Source organism: Malus sylvestris, chromosome 9 (assembly GCF_916048215.2).
Source record: "Malus sylvestris chromosome 9, drMalSylv7.2, whole genome shotgun sequence".
In the NCBI taxonomy this organism is placed as follows: domain Eukaryota; kingdom Viridiplantae; phylum Streptophyta; class Magnoliopsida; order Rosales; family Rosaceae; genus Malus; species Malus sylvestris.
In genome coordinates, this window is record NC_062268.1 from 14,453,507 (window position 1) to 14,475,280 (window position 21,774).

The 21,774-nt window shown below is 37.0% G+C and overlaps 2 long non-coding RNA genes across 12 annotated transcripts; one reads left to right on the plus strand and one right to left on the minus strand.

Moving 5' to 3' along the window:
* LOC126634091 (uncharacterized) lies at window positions 1-5,710 on the plus strand. Its single transcript, XR_007627203.1, has 2 exons — window positions 1-261; window positions 4,824-5,710. It is a non-coding gene; the product is annotated as an uncharacterized LOC126634091 (long non-coding RNA).
* On the minus strand, window positions 5,654-15,717 carry LOC126634089 (uncharacterized). 11 transcript variants are annotated; one of them, XR_007627197.1, is made up of 10 exons: window positions 15,430-15,716; window positions 15,240-15,314; window positions 14,670-14,754; window positions 13,946-14,211; window positions 13,655-13,740; window positions 11,892-12,007; window positions 11,645-11,747; window positions 11,230-11,443; window positions 10,454-10,495; window positions 5,654-5,989 (listed from the first exon to the last, which is right to left on the minus strand). It is a non-coding gene; the product is annotated as an uncharacterized LOC126634089 (long non-coding RNA). The 11 variants fall into 11 exon arrangements; XR_007627201.1 differs by lacking the exon at window positions 5,654-5,989 and adding an exon at window positions 12,846-12,913 and having other exon boundaries at window positions 6,071-10,495; window positions 13,655-13,736; window positions 15,430-15,717; XR_007627198.1 differs by lacking the exon at window positions 5,654-5,989 and adding an exon at window positions 12,846-12,913 and having other exon boundaries at window positions 6,071-10,495; window positions 11,645-11,721; window positions 15,430-15,717.
* Window positions 15,718-21,774: the final 6,057 nt, after the last annotated feature.

Below are 21,774 nucleotides of genomic sequence, written 5' to 3' on the forward strand. Positions count from 1 at the left end.
GAATTCATACGGCCGAACCCATAATGCTCGATTGGGTTTTTTTTTGGACTGAACGCAAAAAGAAGAACACCATTTGAAAGAGACGAAAACTATGGCGCATGAATATCATTCTGGAAAAACACTCGAATGCAACGCTCTGATAAAATAAAGGTGTATTGAGATGACCAAGCTCTCTCTACGAAAGAATCGGCAGCGCCTCTCCTTCTCTCTCAGCCTCACTTTCAAGCAATTGGAAGCTCACTCACTCAGTCCTCTCACCAGGTATGAGTTAAATTAGGGTTTTTCTTTTCCTTTTTTTTATTGGAAATTAAATTTAGGGCATTTCCAAAACTGATATGGTGTTTCACTTGACATTAGAAATTTGTTTATGTATGAGTTAAATTATTATTATTTTTTTAAATCCAAGATAGAATATATTAAAGACGAATAGGAATGTTTACATCCTTAGCTAGAATGTTAAACAAAAATTTCGAGCCGATACAATCCAGGCAAAAGCACAACCCTTCTTAAATACAAACTTAGCCACCGAGTGAGCAACACAATTGCTCTCCCTAGGCACAAAGGTGAACATCATCGTCATCAACTTGCGCTCTAGACTCTCAATATCACCAAGTATACATTCGAGGTTGAAGTCATAAGGCAATTCCTTCCCAAGCATCTGGATTATCACCTTAGCATCAAATTCAATAATCATGTTCTCAAACCCATTGTCAATGCAGGCTGACATGGCCTCCTGGATCACACACATTTCAGCAGGGGTAGCAAAGTGACAAAACCCGACTCTTGAGCCACCAGCAGCTTGGAGCAAACCAGCAAAGTCCCAACTAACCTAGCCCACACCCACACGTAGGCTATTCTTACACCAAGCCACATCAGTGTTGACTTTGATGACCCCGAACCACGACTTCTGCCATTGTATAACACTGCGACCTGTAGCCCTTATTGCCAACCCACCATTTGGGCACTCACCCGTAGACTCCCGGGACATTGCATTTCTAAAGTCAAAGATGTTCTTCCTCCATACCTTCAAGATTTCCAAAGGCTACCGGTGCACTCTGTTAAACACTACATCGTTCCTGTTTTTCCAGAGACGCCACAGGCCAAAGGTAAACTCCTGCATGATCTCATCAGCTTTATCCCTACCCTTGACCTGATTACACAGGTTCTCCTAAATTTCTAAGAAATCTGCACTTGCCAGGCCGTGGTAGTTCAGATGGAGAGGAGAGCAGAACCAAAACTAGTGATTGAGAGCGCAGCGGAAAAATAGGTGATTTTCAGACTCGTCCACCATGCTACAAACCCTACACACATTATCAACCCTCATGCGGCGCCTTTGTATGTTGCATCTAACAGCCAGTGCATGATTACAACACCGCCAAACGAATAGTTTAATTTTGTTAGGGACCTTCAACTTCCATATTAGGTTCCACACCTGGAAGTTCTTTTGGTTTTCATTGGGCATGCCTGCCTTTTTTTCCCTAAAGCCCTGTCTTCCATAAGGCTAACAACCACTCCATACCTAGATTTGACTGAGTAATCCCCATTAACATTATAGTAGGGATACTTAAGATCGAAGCCACATCATCCTTATTAAAACTCACCGAGATCAAATTAGCATTCCAAGATTTCGAGGCTGTATCAATTAAATCGCTCATCAAAGTGCTTTGCAAGCCATCATGCGGCCTTACTTTAAACGTGGAGGGCTTAGGGAACCATGGGTCCTCCCTAATACTAATACTAGCTTCATCTCCCACCCGCCATTTTAAGCCTTGCTGGAGCACCTTACGAGCTTCAAAAATTCCTTTCCAACCCCAGAAAGTGTTCTTCCCCCTACAAGCACCCATAAAAGTTCCACCTGGAAAGTACTTGTCCCTCAAGACTATTGCAAGGAGAGACATTGGGTTTTGGGTCAAGTGCCACCCAATCTTAGCCAAAAAGGCCAAATTGAAGCATTGGATGTCTCTAAAGCCAAGGCCTCCAGCACGCTTCTGTTTCATTAGCTTATCCCAAGAGATCCAGTTGACACCCTTCCTTTGCTCATTACCTCTCCACCAGTAATTTCGTATAGCTTTCTCCATGTCCCTGCACACCCCAATGGGAAGCTTAAAGCAGCTCATGGCGTAGTTCGGCATAGCCATGACCACCGCCTTAACTAGGACTTCCTTCCCTGCTTGGGACAAAAATTGCTCTGACAACCCCACCATACGGGTCTCGATCTTATCCCGGACTTCTTCAAAAATGGCTTTTTGGAGTGGCCAAAATCCGCTTACAGCCCAAGGTACTTCCCAAAACCCTCATTGCACTGAATACCCAGAGTTCCCACAATTTTTTTCTTGGTACGGGACTTAGTCTTCGAGCCAAAGAAAATCGTGCTTTTAGACAAATTAATTTCCTGGCCGGATCCCCATGCATAAACCTTTAGTACCTTCGCAACCCATTGTGCCTCCTCCATCAAAGCATTACCGAACAGAACAGAATCGTCCGTAAAAAAAAAACAGATGCGTTACCGGTACACCGTTTGGCGTAATCTTGAACTCGTGAAGAGCACCTTGCTCCAACCCATTCCTGATCAACATAGAAAAACCTTCGGTGCAAAGAAGAAATAAGTAGGGAGATAGGGGATCTTCATGCCTTAACCCCCTCTCCGGCAATATGTACCCCGTCAGGTTCCCGTTCACCAAAATGCTAAAGGAAGCAGTGGAGATGCATTCCTTAATCCATCCACAGAAAACCGGCGCAAATCCCAATCTAGCCATCATAGTTAGGAGGAATTCCCATTCCACATGATCATACGCCTTAGCCATATCCAGCTTTATTGCCATGCCCACTTGGTCCTCTTTTTTTTGGTGGAGCAATGAATGCAGGATTTCATGCACCACAAAGATACTGTCCTAAATATGCTTCCCATCGACAAAGGCAAATTGATTATCGTTAATCACCTTTGGCATCACCTTCTTTAATCTATTAGTAAGTACCTTAGCAAGGACCTTATAGATAACATTACATAAGGCAATAGGCATGTATTGCGACATATTCTTCGGCATTTCACCTTAAGAATAAGCACCAGGTTGGTGTGGTTTAGTTTCCTCAGTAGCGTGCCAGAGTGCCAGAAGGCTTTGACAATCTTCACCACATCCATCCCCACAGTCTCCCAATGGTCCTAGTAAAAGCAGCCCAAAAAACCGTCAGGTCCCGGGGCCCTCGTGGAAGGGGTTTGAAATGCCACCTCCCTGATTTCGCTTTCTGTCATCAGCGCCGTCAAAGCAAGGTTGTCATTCATTGTCACCCGGGCCTCCAAACAGCTTTCAATCTCCACGATTTGGCTAGGACTACTAGACTTAAATAGCTTAGAAAAGTAGGAGGTTGCAGTGGAGCAAATCCCAGCTTCACTCTCATGCCACATCCCATTCGGATCCTCCAATCCCTGAATCTGATTGGATTTCTTCCTTTTCAGGGTTTGCGCATGGAAGAATTTTGTGTTTTTATCTCTCTCCTTTAACCATTGGATCCTTGACTTAGCTTTCCAGTAAGACTCTTCATTCTTGTAAGTGTCTATCAGCTCTCTCTCCTTTTGTTTTACCAACTCTGTGGCAAAATCATTAGATTTATACGCGACTCTGATCTCTTCTTTCAATTGCTCAATGACTCTTTCTGAATTCCTTCCCCTCCCTCTGTACCACGCCCTTAATCTCCTTCTGAGGGTTTTCATTTTTTTCACAAAATCTAAAAGTGTGAGAACCTCCAAACCTATCCTTCCAATCATCTGCCACCAAGTCACGGCATTCTTGCAGCTTACTCCAGTGTGCATCATAAGAGAATTTCCTACCCTTCCACGCCATCGCCTTCTCCATGGAAAGAAAAAGCAGAGCATTGTCGGACCTTTCCAACACCACGTGCCTGATCTTAGTATCAAGGTAAAGGTTATTCCATCCCATGGTAGCCAGCCCACGGTCGAGTCTCTGTTGGATTGGCATGCAGTCCCTATTATTCCGCCATGTGAAGGGATATCCTTCATGGCCCAGGTCCATGAGTTCGTTGCAAGCCACAAACTTTCTGAAGCCCTCAGGCTGGAAGCCATTCTATAGTTGCCGCCTTCTTTTTCTTCGTTACTCAGTATATCATCTTGTTGAAATCCCCGATGAGGAGGCTTCGGTCCCTGTCTTTTTCGATCCTTCTGCTCAAGCACATCCATTGGCTCGTCCGTTTTTTCTCGTCAGTACTGGCATAAATAGCAAACAAACGCCAGTGGCAACTATTATTCCCATCCCATATGAGTTAAATTATTTTAGGGATTTGGTATGTAGCTGCTCAGATTTATCTTTCGTATTGCAGCGTCGTTTATACGGAACGCAAGAATAAGATTGAAAGTGAAAGGAGCCATTAAAATAACTTGGCTTTGCCCCCCATTTGAAGATAATAAGTAGGTGGATCATCTGTTCGTAAAAATTCTGTGTTAATTCAGAGCTTGTCATATAAGGAGACCGATAGTTTGGCTAATGGATATCAATCTATACAATACTTGGTAATAATATGTCCATTTTTTTTTTTTTTGTCAAGAAAAATTCACACAAAAATCAACAAAATACATGTGTATGAACAAGGCAATGTGGGTTTATCTGCACTGGCAAGTTTAATGGATTAACGCTGTTTCAAGTCGTCGTGGATTTGTTGGTGCTTGTTTTGGTTTGTAAGAACTAAGAACTATGTGAATTATATGAACCAGGAACTAAGAACTAGCATGTTATAATTTCAACAAGCACGTTGCTCCCTTTCTACCTTGCTGTTTAATTAATTCCAATTGCTGTTTGAATTTTCTTGGGCAGCATCGCTGTTTAATTTGAAGCAGCGGAAAAGGATCCTCTTGCTTTCAATCTCCCTTCTTCTACAATTCAAATTTAGGCTCGAAGTAGCTCTTGCCAAGGTCAGAATTTGGAAATTTTGTTCAAATTCTCAGGACTTTCTTCTTGATTGATTTTGTGTCTGATTGCTTTCATTGGTTGTGTTTTTCATGATGGTCCCCTTTCTTTGGTCTTCAATTGGCTACGATTCGGGTTTATGCTTCAAATAGGGTACGTTCCCTTTTTCTGACTTAATTTTGATAAAAATCTTTGTTGGAATTGATAAATCTTCCTTGGGACTGTTTGCAACGGTTGTGGTATTTCTCTTTTTATTGACTCTTTGTTTCGTTAGTTGAGTTTGATACAAATGTCGCCCCGTGTGTCTAAGCCTCGTGCACCAAAACCTTCCAAGCCCACCCGCACGTCAAAATCTTCCAAGTCCACCCACGCTGATAAATCTCAAACAGACATCTCTTTTTGTTCAGTTTTCCTTGGTGGCACTTGGATGCTGGTTACTCATCCATTTTAAATCTTGTATGTTGCAGGATACTCTTCCGTTTGTCAAAGCTACAACTTGCGTGGTTCTTCTCTACAATCGTATTGTCTACTTTGTGACGGTCGGGCATTGCCCATCTTCAATTGTTCAAAGAGAGAACTAGTAACAATGATCTCATATTGCTGAAACTGAAGTCGGACAGATAGAACTAGTAGCTTGCTTAGATAGGAAGAATCGCATAGATAGGAAAAATCGTGTAATGATGCTTGTTGCAGCAACATGAATCTGCATTTTCTTTTAATTTTAACTTGATAGGAACTTAACAATCTTGCTCTAGAATTAATGATATATTTTGTGCTCTACATGGACACACACATTGTTAGTTACATGAGGAATTGTATTTGGGGTGCTGAAGAAGTAAATTGGGACCAGTTTGATGGTTATACGAATTTGAAATGGAACGAACGGATGAAAGAGACATCCAAGTTTTGTTGAGGAATTAGATTCCATTTCTAAATCACCATTTGTTTCTGGCCTTGGCCACCTATCTTCTCAAGGATCCTTGGAAGGTGATGAAAATGGAAACGTTTCCCACTGCAAGGTTTTAAACCCTAAACTTGGGATATAGCCATCATCATCAGAACATCATCATCATCTCCATGGGAAGAAAATGGTAAACATTATCAGTTGGAAACAAAAAAGCAAGAACATATGGATCCTGCCCTGCTTGCAGATATGTCAAAAGATCAATTGGTAATGCATTTCAATAATGTGATGTAGTGATTTCATGAGTCTAAAGTGCAAAATTACACCAAGAAAATACTCAACGTCAGGCAATATTATTGGGAAGAAAAAAAATTGAAAAAAAAAATCCCTTCCTGATTTCAATTATAGTTGGCATGATGAGGAGGAAAACCTCTGAGGTTATTACTAAGGTGAATTTCTTGTGGACAAGGAGGAAATTGCTACATTTCTCAAGTCTTGGTAGTTTGAGAGACGGATTGAATACTGCCGCCTCATAGATTTGCATGTGGATAAGAAAGGGAAGTAAAGTGCCTTGTTCCGAAGCTGCTGAGAAAATATCACAACTCTTGTCTTCGGGAGAGTTGTTTTTAACAACAGAAACTCTGAAGCTACCAGTAGAAGATGTGGGTATTGAGAAGATACACTTGGTTGGATTCTTTGGGGAATTGTGGATCAAATAAAATTCATTGCTGAAGACAAATGACTTGGCAGCAATTCTGTATTTGAAGAAAATATGTACTGAAGCTTTTCGAATCAAAAGTGAAGCAAAGACTGCAAGGTGCCCATATGAAATGAACTTGCACTGAAGCTTCTCAGATTCTTTGCTTGGCAAAGCAAGTAGAAATAAAACGTTGCAGAATCTTTTGGAAGATCACTGACCAGAATGTGAAACGTGGAAAGATCAATGAGACTTGTGGCAATGATGAAGAAGAATGTGTTGGATTTATTGCATGCGCGAGTTGGCAGGCCAACGGATTTCATTAGTTTTCCTTAGTGGCACTTTGATGCTGGTTACTCATCCATTTTAAATCTTGTATATTGCAGGATACTCTTTCGTTAAAATACCTACGAATTGCATGGTTCTTCTCTACAATCATATTGTCTACTTTGTTTGTGACAGTCGAGCATATGCACCGTTAAAGAATTGAGTTTGTGGAAGTATTGTCAGACAAGGAGGAGAAGTTCATATTTATGTGCGAAGATGAGCAGGAAAATTTGATTAGTTCTGTTTTTGCCGGAAGGGAATGGATCTTGAAGGAAGTATGGAAACGGGCAAAAAAAGAATTGAGCGTTAAGGCGAATATTTTACAAGTTGCAGAAGCCTTTAGCAAACGTCTTGCACAATTATATAAGAGCAAGAATTGGAAACGGGAATATACCTTTGTCGAAATTATCACTTCTAAAAGGGGTGAGCATGGAGCAACATACACAGTTGGTCTAGAGCCTGATATGGATGAAAAGAGCAAAATCCTCAATCCATTCGAGACCAAACCTATAAAGGTTGAAGAGTGCTATGCTAGCATTAAATGTGATCCTTTTTTTGTAAAATGTGTTATTGGAGGCTTTTTGGAATATTGGTCAAAACAAATGATACATCATAACTAAGTTAAAAAATCGGCTGAGCAAGTGGAGGAGCCAGCAGAGCAAGGACCGACAGAGAGTGGAAGGGGCAGATGTAGACCACGAAGTCATTTACACATTTGAAAAGGCTATGTTAAGTGCGTATTGTAGTGGCCCATACACTGGTAGGTACATCAAGTTTCGCTACGCTAGTCATCAAATTTACAAAAGCATACCTACAGTGCACCCATTGGATCTCTACAAGAAACATTACGATGATGTGATCAAGAACTCCACTTGAAACAGAAAACTTGAAATGTTTGTTTTCACTACCAGGGTTGGCGACGTATGGCACTGTTTCTGTTCGAAACCAACGAGGTGTCTTCAAGACTATGTCATTTTGGGTTTCATAAGGGGATACATAATGCACAGTGTTTGGTTGACATCGAAAGCTTTTTAAGAGAAAAATGGAGGGAGAATACAAGAAGGTGTGATGATGAGGTATTAGGAACCTTACAGTTTGGTTATTTTTACCCAAAACCCCCCAAAAAATCAAAGGGTCACAAAAGAGGAAAGGCCCGAAAACCACCCAAAGACGAAGAGCCACACTACTTTTGTCTGAGCTCTTATGATGTCTTGGAGAAGTTGGTTCCCGAAGGTCATAACAAGGATTTGTTTGGTTTTAGCCCGGACTATCATGGACAACCTTCAAGTTCAGATCTGACTGGCTCTAGTAATAGTAGGGCATGCATTAATGCTATTAATCTTTTAAATTTTCATGAAATGATATTTGTATAGAATGATGCAAAGAAAAACATTCAATTTTGTTATTGCATCAGCTTTTATGGGATGGTATAAAAGGCATCGGTTTTTTGGTTTCATGTCCCCAATGAAGGGCAACCATCAAGATGGAGAGCAACTGATTATATGATGCTAAATTTTGTGGTTTAGAATAAGTATCTAGATTCAGATGTTTCCGTGATGTGGGGTTTTGTTTGTGTATTTATTTGACACGATCAAACGCTTTAGGTGTTGTTTCTTGTATTGACAATATATAGATCTAAGGTTGGATATTCGAGTTTGGTTTGGTGAATTGAAATTGTACTAGATTATCTTCTTGATATTGAGTTTCATTTGGCATATTCGTATCTGAGTACCAGATTGAACAACACCAAAAGCGCTATTAGCACCACATAAACAATCAGGTACTCGGATACGAATATGCCAAATGAAATCCAATATCAAGAAGATAATGTAGTACAATTTCAATTCACCGAACCAAACTTAGATATCCAACCTTTGATCTAAATAGTGTAAATACAAGAAACAACATCTAAAGCGTTTGATAATGTCAAATCAATACACAAACAAAACGTCACTTCATGGAAACAGATCCAGATACTCCTTCCAAAACACAAAATTTAGCATCATATGATCAGTTGCTCTCCATCTTGATGGTTGCTTTTCATTTGGGACACGAAACCAAAAAAATGATGCCTCTTGTACCACCTCATAAAAGCTGATGCAATAACAAAATTCAAAATTTTTTTCTTTACATAATCTATACAAATATCATTTCATAAAAATTTAGAAGATTAATAGCATTAATGCTTACCCTACTCTTACTAGAGTCAGGCGGATCTGAACTTGAAAGTTGTCCACTATAATCTAAGCTAAAACCAATCAGATCCTTGTTATAACCTTTAAGAACCAACTTCCCCAAGACCTAATAAGAGCTCGAACAGTAGTGTGGCCCTTCGTGGTTTTGGAGTCTTTCCTCCTTTGCGACCCTTTGATTTTTTGGGGGAGTTTTGGGTAAAAATAACCAAATTGTAAGGTTCCTAATACCTCATCATTACACCTTGTAACATTCTCTCTGGCAGTCTCCATTTTTCTTTGAAAAAACCTTCGGTGTCAACCAAACAATGTGCATTACGTATCCCTTTATGAAACCCAAAATGGCATAGTCTTGAAAACACCCTATTGGTTTCAAACAGAAACAGCACCAACCGTGAACAAACATTTCAAGTTTTCCGTTTTGGTTAGAGTTCTTGATCACATCATCATCGTAATGTTTCTTGTATAGATCCAACAGGTGCACTATGAGTATGCTTTTGTAAATTTGATGAACAGCGTAGCGAGACTTGATGTACCCACCAATGCATGGGTCACCACAGCACGCACTTAACATTGCCTTTTCAAGTGTGTAAAGAACTTCATGATCTACATCTGCCCCCTTCCACTTTCTTTTCCGGTTCTTCCACTTTCTCTACCGGTTCTTCCACTTGATCAGCTGGTTTTCCACTTGGTTATGATGTATCATTCAGTTTGACCGATCTTCCAAAAAGCCTCTAATAACACCTTTTACAAAAGAGGATCTCATTCCAATGCTAGCATAACACCCTTCAACCTTTATAGGTTTGGTCTCGAATTGATTGGGGATGTTGCCCTTTTCTTCCATATTAGGCTCTAGACCGTGCATATTGCTCCATGCTTGCCCCCCTTAGCAATAATAATCTCGACAAAGCCATCTTTCTGTTTCCAATTTTTGCTCTTATTAATTGTGTAAGATGTTTGCTAAAGACTTCGGTAACTTGTAAAATATTTGCCTTAACGTTCAATTCTCTCTTTGCCTGTTTTCATACTTCCTTCAAGATCCATTCCCCTCCGGCAAAAACAGAATCGATCAAATTTTCACGCTTATCTTCACACAAAAATACGAACTTCTCCTACTTGCATGACAGTACTTCCACAAACCTATTCTTTAACGATACAGATGCCCGACTATCATAAACAAAGTAAACAATACGATTGTAGTGAAGAACCACGCAAGTCGTAGCTATGACAAATGGAAGAGCATACAAGATTTCAAATGGATGAGTAACCAATATCTAAGTGCCACTAAGGAAAACTGAAAGCACGACATATTTGATCTTATCATAGCTATCTTGACAGATGGGAAGAACTAGTGTGAGAAAACTGAACAAATTTAGCAAGTCGGAGTATTCAGCAAGCACAACAGGTTTGATCTTACCATAGCTATCTTGACAAATGGGAAGAACTAGTGTGAGATTTCCTGGTTAAGATCAAAGGGAGACAATGGTCAAGTCGCTAATTATTCTACACCACTTTGAAAAACCATATCAAGTATATAAAATCTCTCTTAGACATTTAATCGAACAGTTGCAGACATATACAAATCCAATCATAAACTCTTCAAAATTTAATCGAATAATCATAAAAGACTTGCATCAAAGATATATTTTTAAAGAATGGTACAAAGTTAGTCTTGGATTAAAATAGTCTAAAAGTTCAAAGTATAATATGTAGTAAGAGAAAGTGGAAGATCGGTCAAAGTATAATATGTAGTGGCTCGGAAACAACATGGTTTAAGAGTGATAGAATGCCAGACATAATTGTGTATTGCTAGTGAGGTATATGTATTTCTCCTACAAATAACTTCAAAGTGTAAGGAGAGTGTGTAGATGCCAAAGTACATTTTGGTTCAAGCACAAAATTCATCTAAACAAATTGATCGGTCATAGCTATAAAATGCAACTAAATGAACTCATAACCCTATATCATTTTTAAAAAGGTTCTGAGTTTGAATCTTCCATTCCTACTGGTCTAAACTAGCTTGAATGAAAAAAAAAATCTAACTTGAAGCTGATCTTTCTAAATTTTAATTCTGCATTGAGAAAATTACTTGCATCTTAAAAGTTTGCTACAATCTGATCTAATTTAACCAACAAAATCTTAGCTATGCAAGTAAATCTGTAAAAGTTGGAAAACCTAATTTAATTTTCATACTTGTAGATGGTGATTTCCAGCCAATTGTCTTTGCACTTTTTGCAGAAGATCGAAGAGGGAGAGAGATGAGAGCGAGGAAGATGGTGATCTCTACTCTCTAGGCCACAATCTTTGCAATTTTCGCACAAGATTGAAAAGAGATGAGAGTGAGTTCCCGAAACCAAACTTGCATCAGAATCCAAATCATCTAGATTGAAATTGAAATCATCCGAACCTGCATTAAAAATCCAAATTGAAATCAGAGATAGAGTGACAGTGAATCAGTGAAGATTGATAGAGTGACACTGGTCATCCACAGTAACCAGCCCTTACGAGTTTTAGTAAATACAGGACAAACATAGAAATAAATGCTTCTGTAAAATCTAATAAAAATTGAAGAAAATGAAAGAATATGAGATTTGAGGGACATACATACTTTGCATGTTCTAAGTTTCATGTGTAATACTAAAGTGTTGATGGCTGGTGGGCACAGAGGGTGATGAGATTGATTCTCTCTGGCAAAAAATCCGAAGAGGGATCTGCAAGAGTGTGAGAGAGGAATTCCCAAATAAATTGCAAAAAACAGCTTCTAGCTCGTATTTTCAATTGCAGAAAACCTTGAACAATAAACACAACCCATTAATGTTTAAGTCTGACCATAAACAATCGTATTGGCACCATACCTTCACAAAGACGAAAAACGCCACAGCAAAAACCGAATAATCCACCAATGTGACCACCTGTTCCTTAGATTCACATACGCAGAGACCGCTTCCCAAAAAACGGACATCCACGTCTCCTGATATAAAAACAAAACCAAATCATACATCCAGTCCAGGGGTCTAAGGACATGCACAAAAAAGAAATTCATAGATAAAATCCATGCAAATGTGGAAAATCAACATAAAAATGGAATGAACAACAGTGAGAAAGTCCTAAAACTCACCAAGAAAAGGACAGATGCAGCGGCTAAAACAGAATTAAAAAACCAGTAATAACGATTGACAAATCAGAAAGCAAAAGACAACCCTTGATAGAAAGCGGTGAAAATGACGACAAAGACGAAATTTCCACAGGCTGGCTAACCGGCTCGAGCAGATAGAGATGCGAAAATGGGAAAGGAAAAAAATTAGGGTTTCAGAGACAAAGAAAAGGAGAGCCCCAAAATGGGTGAAAACTGCGAGAACAACAAAGAAAAACCTAGAACCAACGAAACAACTCGAAGCAGGGGAAGATAGACGCGTGGCCAGCTAGGGCAAAACCGATGATCAACACGTGGATGACAGGGGCCGATAAAGCAGAGCAAAACCAAAAAGGAAAATGAACCAGAGACAACACGTGTAAAAATGGTCCAAACGAAATTACACAAATCAAGCAGGGGCAAAAAGGGAAGCACACTGTTAATGAACAGTAACTTTTTGTGTTGGGTTTTAGTATATACGAGTAAGTATGCCCGCGCGTTGCTGCGGGTTTTAAAGCAGTATAAAACATGTAAAGGATATACACATATTATATATATGAGGAATGAAATAGGTGTCCCTGGATGGGGTACTATTTACATAGATGTGAAAATTCATTTTCAATCTTATTTACAATGAGGAACATAATAGTCCAAGGGTGAAGTAGTATTTACATACATGAGTAACAAAATAGGTGTCCAAGGGTGGGGTTCTGCATTTCTTCTCACATGTAAGTTTTCTTTTGTCTGTTACATTATAGATTGGGAAAATGGAAATTGTTAATGTAAATAAATGAGAGTCTTAGTGTAAATGAGTCTTAGTGCAAATAAGAGGACAAAATATAGGTGTGGTTTGAACTGCAGATAAAAACAATGAAAATAAGTTGAAGAGAATTGCCTTATTTAAGAAAAAGGTTCTAAACTTTAAATCCTATATGAATCAAGTTTCTGAAACCATTCATATTCAAACCAATCAATTCAAATCATGCTCAAACCAATTATGTGTAATACGTAAGGAAAAGTTATAAATTATATTTGGCACGTATAAATCAGCTCTAATTATATAGGTTAGAGTTTTTATGTGAGTTAGAAATATCCATTTGGTCGTTCCTTAGAGAAATGCCCTCAATTCCTCACTCTTACACCTTAAATCTTATGTTTGTACTCCTAAATTGTACATAACAAAAAAAGGGTCAAACCTACGTACAAAAAATGTTATAAACTCAACAGTTGATATTTCTTTGTTCACACTATTTCTTTGTACAATCCAGCGCAAGCAATGAAGAAAGTTAATAATGTAGGACATAAATATATGAAAAATAAGAATTAGGAAAGATTTTTAATTTTGGTGTTTTGGTGGAAGAAAAAGGAAAAAGATTCAAGGAGAGGTCTGATGTTTGTAAACATATTGGGGAAAATAAACAAAGAAATACACATCCAGATCGGAGTTGTATAGGATAAAAATTAGCAGAAATTGAAAGTAGATACCTTAGATGATGATATGCAGAGTAACCTTGAGAGTTGATTTAGTATGAAAGCTACAGTTTGCAGAAGTCACTAAAGCCAAATCCTTACTTGATGTTTGAAGTGGGAAGTACATGAAAAATGAAACAAAAATTTGATTACCGTTAAATGGAGGGAAAAAATCCATAGAGAAACATAATTACAGAACCAAAAAGAATAGAAAAAAAAAAGGCTGAGAAGTAAAAGTCACTGTGTAGGAACAATAATAAGCAGCCATAGATAGTATCAAAGATGTGAAAAGTCTAGAGACACTACCTCCTCCACAGGTGGTGACATTCAACCCATTTGAAGTGTCAATTGTTCCACAAACGTAGATTTATTTGTAAAGCTAATATCCTGAAATTAGGTTGAAAGCACGTGTGTTTTGAATTGAATCATTATATCCATTAGGTGCGAACCTTCCTAGCATCAAGACTGCTGTTTTTCACCGAGAACGAAACTAACAAAAGCATCATGCTTTCTTTCCTTCTTTATGTTCTTCTGATGTTTCTGGTCACCTAAAGTGGTAGCTTCTTTTTCCTCTTCCCCATATGCATCAATAAATTAACCAAAAGAATGTATGATCAGAGAGCAAAGTCTTAAAGCATCAACCAATAAGTTGAATCCATATGATTAGCATTATTGTTGTATGGAACATTTCAAACCTTACATGTTCACCAAACAGTATCAGTCCAATTTATGGGAAATAGTCAAGTTCAGACAAAACAATTAAAAGGATTCCTAAGACATATCAACCGGGATTTGGATTTAATGAACACCTAAACGAATTTTTTTCCTTTCCTTTCTCAACCCTGTGCAGTTCAAAAGTAGAACCATCAAACCCCGTAATGAAACAAAATATTGTTCATAGCAAATTCCAAAAATTTAATTAGATTTAACCAATACAGTCCTAAACCCATTTAATCTGAAAAATATAAAGCTAATTCTATACATTACAAAATCAAATCAAATCATATAATCTCAAACATTTTATTCATACCTTTTTTATTTTGTCTTTATACCGATCACCACCAGCCTTTATATATTTTTCCTCAATCTCTGAAGGTGAATTTTTTTTCAAAAACCTGCAATCATGACCAAAAATAAATAAAATAAATATAACAGAGAAGAAGCAGAGACTTTCACAGAGAAAGAATGGTCAAACATGATGGGTAGCGTCCTTCAATGGTTGATAAAACCGTCTAGAATTCTTTTCTCTCTCTTTCTACATCCTCATCCTCTCTCTCTAAAATAATTCCTATCTCTCTTGGTGCTTCGTTGAGGGGTTTCGTAGAGGAGCTTTTGGGGTTGCCATATTCATGGAGGGTTTTGGTCCAGAAGTTCTATTCTGACATTAATTTTCTGGGGTTTTTCTAAATCTGGTGGACAGAAAAATGGCAGTAAGTTCACAATTTTTATGGGTTTTTTGTGCTTTTTTTTTTATAATCAAGTTCTCTACACACTACAGTAGATTCAAATCTTCAAGAAAAAAGGTGGGTTGCTAGATTCGTACCTTTCTTACTCAGAAATAGAGAGAAAAAAGAATTGGAGGAAAAGTTGGGAAATTTACCAGAGGGGTTTAGGTGGAGGCGCCGAGAGGAGGCGATCGGCAAGGCGGATTGAAGCTCGAAGGGCCGAGAGGAGGCTATCATTTCAAAGACGATCCCAGATGAAGAGACAAAATCGCAAAAGAAAAGAGAGAGAGCGAGAGGTGTGTGTGACGGTGAGATAGAGAGATTTCAGAAAACTAAATTAATTACCTAATTTGGGGTGAGAGTGAGACTCAGACTCGGTGTGGTGGTGAGACCGTGAGAGAGATCCCCAGTTCTGTGACCTGACCTGTCCATGAAAGACAATCGCCCTAGAGAGAGAGATCGCGAGAGAGAGCGGTGGTTGTGTGGTGAAGGAAGGCTGGAGAGTCAGAGACGAGAGTATGGTGTGGTGGTGGGCCGGTGGCTGGTCGGAATTCGACAGTATGGTGAGGGACGACGTTGGTGAGGGCCGGAGGCTCAGGGCTGCGCTTCGAAACAAATGAACGGAGGAACTACAAAAGTGAAATGTTATCTGACCTAAAAACAAATCAACGGCACAGATTAAATCTAAAACAATCAACGGTTTAAAAAATTCTCTTATAATTAAAAAATTATATATATATATATATATATTTTCGGTTCGGTATGGAAATACAGAAAAAATGAAATGCAATACCGAATCCCATACCGAAACTTTCAGTTTGGTTTGGGATTACATCCCGAAACTTTCGGGAATTTTGGTTTGGGATTTTTTTTATTTGGGATTGGAATTTTTTTATTTTGGTTTGGGATTTTTGGGATTTTTTTCCAGCCCTGTCTACAGTGCTATCGAACAAGGCTTCTAGCTCCGGTTTACTGAATTGAGCTATGCCATTCGGCGCATAAGTTCAAGTGTCAAAGTTGTACATCCCTTGGTGCATGCATAGATGTTTAAGCTCTTGAAAGTGGCAGATACTCTCAGTGTTAGGACCTGTTCGAACAAGATCATCAAAATCCACTATCATTACATCACTCAATTACTATTGAAATGAATTTATCAACTTGTACGGTTTAAAGATGTGTAAACAGCTAGCAATACCAGGAGGGAGAAACTCACAGGACTTATGGTGAAAAGTTAAAACCCATAGTAAAAAGATAGGGTTAACTGCAAGCTTGACTGCCATTTTTCAGGATGATTAATTAAAAAATGCTTTAGTCCAAATGATAGAGACCCCCAAATAACATGCTAAGGAATATGTATTCTAGAGCAAGATTGTTAAGTTCCTATCAAGTTAAAATTAAAAGAAAATGCAGATTCATGTTGCTGCAACAAGCATCATTACACGATAATCTTGTTCATTACAGGATAATCTTTCATTTGTCATTGCTATGACTTGTAGAGCTCCTTTGTAGAGGTTTTATTTACTTTCTTTGCGATAGTTGAGCGTGTAGAAAAACAAAAAAAGGGGTTTGTGAACGTCAAACAATGAGAAGTTCAAATATTTGTGCCAGGATGAGGAGGGAAATGCTATTGGTTATATTTTCTTTGGAGATGAATAGATTTTGAAGCAAGCACTGAAACGGCTGAAAGAAAGAATTGGGTAGTAAGGCAGATATTGTACAAGTTATGAGCAAACATACGACAAGTATATGTAGAGCCCAAACGAGACGTCGAGTATTTTGTTCCTGAAGGAACAATTGAGCACTATACGCAATTGGTATAGAACATGGTTGTGATAAAAACGGCAACCTCTTTTCCGGTTCATGGGAGCCAAAACCCACAAATATTGGAGAGTACTATTCTACTATTTGAATGGGATCATCTATGGTAAATGCTATTATTCAAAGCTTTTTGGCAAAGCGAAAGATAGACCTTCAAAATGTGGCAAAGCAAAAGAAGACTGACCATGGAAAAGTGGAAGAATTGACAGAGCAAAAGATAGACCATGACAACGACTTTAGTGAGGGCCATGTCCACTTTGTTTGTAATACAATTCTTGGGTCTATCTTGTATAAACCACACCAAACACCACCCTTTTTTTCATCAACAAGGTAACACATGATTCTTTCAATTTATTATCATCTCATGTGGTTGATCTAATTTAACCAACAAATCTTAGCTAAGTAAATCTGTAAAAGCTTGAAAACCTAATTTAATTTTCATACCTGTAGATGGTGATTTCTAGCCAATTATCTTTGCGATGTTTGCACAAGAACGAAGAGGGAGAGAGATGAGAGTCAAGAAGATGGTGATTTCTAGGGCATAATCTACCTTTGTTCATTGCTATATATATATATCATACCTACTTTTACGTCGGATTGACTAATAGGATTGCTTCCGATATATAATTAGCTATTTCTTCTTATCGAAATAAGTTAATTTATCACTTGTTATATATTGTTCTCTATCTCTCTCAGTACATTACTACTAATTATGATGAAACTACGATGAAACAGATCAAAGGACCAAGGTGAAGAACATTTTATATTGGACAGTATCCTAGCGCTTGCATATTGCATAGCATAATCAATTTAGCTGTCTTTTTGTATTCCTCCTGGTTTTGTTTTGTTTTTGTTCTTTTGGCTTTTTTTATGTCTCTTTTCTTGTATGTATGTATAGACGATTGAAGAACTGAATTTACATGTATTTAAAAAAATACAAAATTAAAATAGTTAATTCAGTAATTACTTCCTCTGAGGTAGTTTTATTTTGCAATTTTCACAGTTTTTTCCCTTTTTAATTTTATGCATTTTGGAAGCTTCGCCTTTTTTGTTTTGTCACTTAATATATATATATATATATATATATATATATATATAAGACATGTGTTAGCTTTTTTACAATTATTCTTGTGTTTAGAATGGAACGTTACTGTGATAGTGAACTTGTTATATAAGTTATTCGCAGCTAGACACATTAGTTAATGCTACACATTTGCTAGTGAACTCTCTAATCGATGTGAGATCTACCAATATATGTTGACATTTGTCGGCAAATCTATTAGTTTTGGATATCTAAATAATATTACAGAATGTAAAATAGAAAATGCATGTGGGCTTTAGGGGCGAAATTGCCGGCTCTCCATCACATATTCGGCATTTCACATAGGCACGCGGTATTGCCGTACAATTAGTAAGATGCCACTATTCTATATATCCCCACCCTAAATATAAAGGGAATAAAAATGCAGTGGGGTACACTTAGCTTTAGGATAACTTGGATATGAATCACAGAAACAGTCCAATTGAAAACGACCCCCAAATTTGATGAGCGTTGATCTCGCATGTTATGCTACCACTCTTTGTGGTTCCACTTCCATGTGGCAAAACAAGTTCACATTGTTGCTTTCAATTGTTCTCTCCATCCGTTGCATGAACGCAAGACACGTTTCATATAACGCGTGGACAATATAGGTGAAATTTTTTACAATTTGATGAAAATGATCACTAGTAATTTTTTGTTTATTTCAACGAATTACAAGTATTGTAAGAGGGAATAGAATCCTCTTTGGATTCTCTTTGTGGGGATTTGGTTGATCAATCAATCGTGTATGTTCATCGTCTATCATCGGTTAGAAATCATTTTAAAATTTTAATTTAAAATTAATATAAATAGTATCTAAAGAAAACTGGTCGCACGATTTACAATAAACAGATACAATTAATTGATCTCCAAATCTCTACAAAGAGAATTCGGAAAGGATACTTGTCCTTGTAAGAGAACTCAAAGTTGAATCTACCGTGCTTGGTTGATGAATCAAAAGTCCAAGGAAAGATTGATGGAAATGATCATTGTTGAATAGAATAAACGATGGGAAGTGCACCGGCTTCCCAATACCAATTATGAAATTGAAGAATGTATAATCCAATGAGTCCATAGAAAATAACTGCTTTTGTTGGTACAGTGGCTGGAATGGTCTATACTATGCAGTATACATCATTATGGAAACCCTCTATTTAACTAGTTTTATATAAAAGGAAAAATTCGGTTCACAGACCTTTTTTGTTACTTCATTGATTAAAACCTTATTCATTTTTAATTTTTTATTAAGGTCCTTGGGTTTTAATAAACGCTATTAATTATTTCAATAATAAAATATTTTAATTTCTAAATACATTTATTTAGTGTTAGAAACGTTACATTTAATATATTTATATTTATGACTAAATATGACTAAATTTTTTATCATATATTTTTATTTTTAGTTTGTACCCATTTTTAATTTGCAACCCATTTTTTTAATTTGTACCAATTTTATTTTCAGCTTTAATTTGTACTCATATATTAATTTCTTTTTGTGCCCATATATTTTAAACTTTTATTTGCATTTGTATCCATATTTTTAAAATTTATTTGTACCCATTTTTTATTTTGCTAAATGTACCCATGCTAATTATATGTATTATGTTATGTTTTAAAATATATCAGTAGTTATTTTTTAAAATATGTTAATAATTATGTGGGTACATTATTTTTTTTTTGCTATAATTTTGTGAAGAACAATATTTCTCTATTATTGATTTTTAAGTATTTACTATATTTTAAAAATATTATTTGAATTGGTTAAACTTCATAATTTGAGGGACATTAAATGCATAAATACATGAGTTAAATATCTTAAATGATGCTAAGGACCTCGATCAAAATATTTAAACAAACAAGGTTTGATCTAACAATTAGGTTAATAAGGGACTAGAACCAAAATGACCCTATATAAAAATTTGGAAGAATTGTCTTTGGCGACTTAGCCAAGTGTAATTTATGTGTACACATATTTATGGAGAAGGAAATCAGGTTGCAAATGCTTTAGCTTCTTTTGAGGTAGATAGCTATGCTTATTACTAGTGGTCCATGATACCAAATTTTGCAGCCTCTGCTCATGCTTGTGGCATTTCGTTTTGTCTATATCACCATTTTCGTTGATCATTTTTGTTTTTGTGGGTCTTGGCCTAGTCCCCTGCGTGTATCTTTTTCTTTTACTTTCATTTATTATCAAACAAATAGGTGTCTGGCATGCGATCATTACCGAAGAGCTAATCTCACCTAATCTTTCTCTACTTGAAAAAAAATAACAATTTGCAACTAGTATTACGATTCAATGATATTTTTTTCCGATTTTGAAGTGATTTAAATTTCATCATAAATAACGAGTTTAATACTAAATTATATTATTGACACTTTATCTCTTACAATGTCGTTGTATAGAAATGTTTCTCACAACAATATTGTATATGCATGTTGTGGTACATAGGAATGAAGGAAGAATGATTTCAAATTGGGATGTGATATCCACACACCATTTTTTACTTCTCACACATCCCTCTAATTTTCAGCCGTTTGATCAGATGAATTGAAGAAAATCAACGAACATAAATTAACAAAATGTGTGTGAGAAGTAAAATAGAGTGTGTGGATAACACATCTTTTCAAATTAGGGTCCACTCGTTTTGCTTGTAGCTTTGGACTGTCGGAAACAATCAAGCAAACTTAAAATTGATTGATTGGTTGTTGTTTCATATGGGGAAGTTGACATATGGATTATGGAGGACTACCTCAAATAAGTTAAGTTGGGGATAAATAACTAAGTTATGTGTGGAGGATATTAATAATTTTGTATTGAGATTTGAGAGAGAGATCTCACTTTTATTAGATAATACAACCCAAAAAATACAAACACAAAACTATGGAACTCCTTGGAAGTAAAATTCCATGACCAATTTTCTCTTGGTTTTGATTTACACAAGCATTCAGTCTCCCAATAGCTTAATTGTAGTGTACTGCGAAAAAAACCCATGACGAATGTTAATGGGTGTAACGCCTAACCCGTTAACTCAAGAAGTTGAGTTCGGGTGACTAATTACATAAACGAGTTGTAATTAGACAAATTCAAATTCGTTAAGCTCAACTTTATAAATTGCATACACGATGAGCAACTCTGTTAGCATGGCACTAATGTTATTAAAACTTAAAAGTGAAAACTCAATCGGTAACCAAGTGATGTGTTACCAATAGAATATAAGCACGTTAATCAATACTTAACTGATAATCCAATCATCAACAACCATATTATTTGGTTTAAAAATTCGATTTAAAAATTTAATCTTCATATCAATGTCACCCTACGCAATAGGCACCAACTTATTTCTTATTTATACGTAGGAAGCAAACTGTCCAATAGGACCAATACGAATTCAGTTTAACTCCAAATAAACAAACAATTATGACTATGAGTGCAACTCCTTGCTCTTGTGCTAACAATTAATTATGGCTGGTAAGCATGGTATAGTATGTTTTTCCGTACTAATTAAACCAAATCATTGTTTATTTGTAAGGAAATAGACTTTCTTAATGAAAAAACAATATAATTTTCATTAAACAAACTCAAATACATCACAAGTCTTGAAGAAAGATGTCCTGAATGACGTAAGGAGGGTAAGGAGGGTTCTCGAATCAAACCAAAGGAGAACTTACTTAGAGACCAAACCTTAGAGGAGGTGGGAGAGAAGGTTTGTACCCGAAACGAAGTAAATTTTAAGAAAAAGAAGGACCAGAATAAATGGATCATAAGTACTCAAAAAAGTAATTAAACTTGT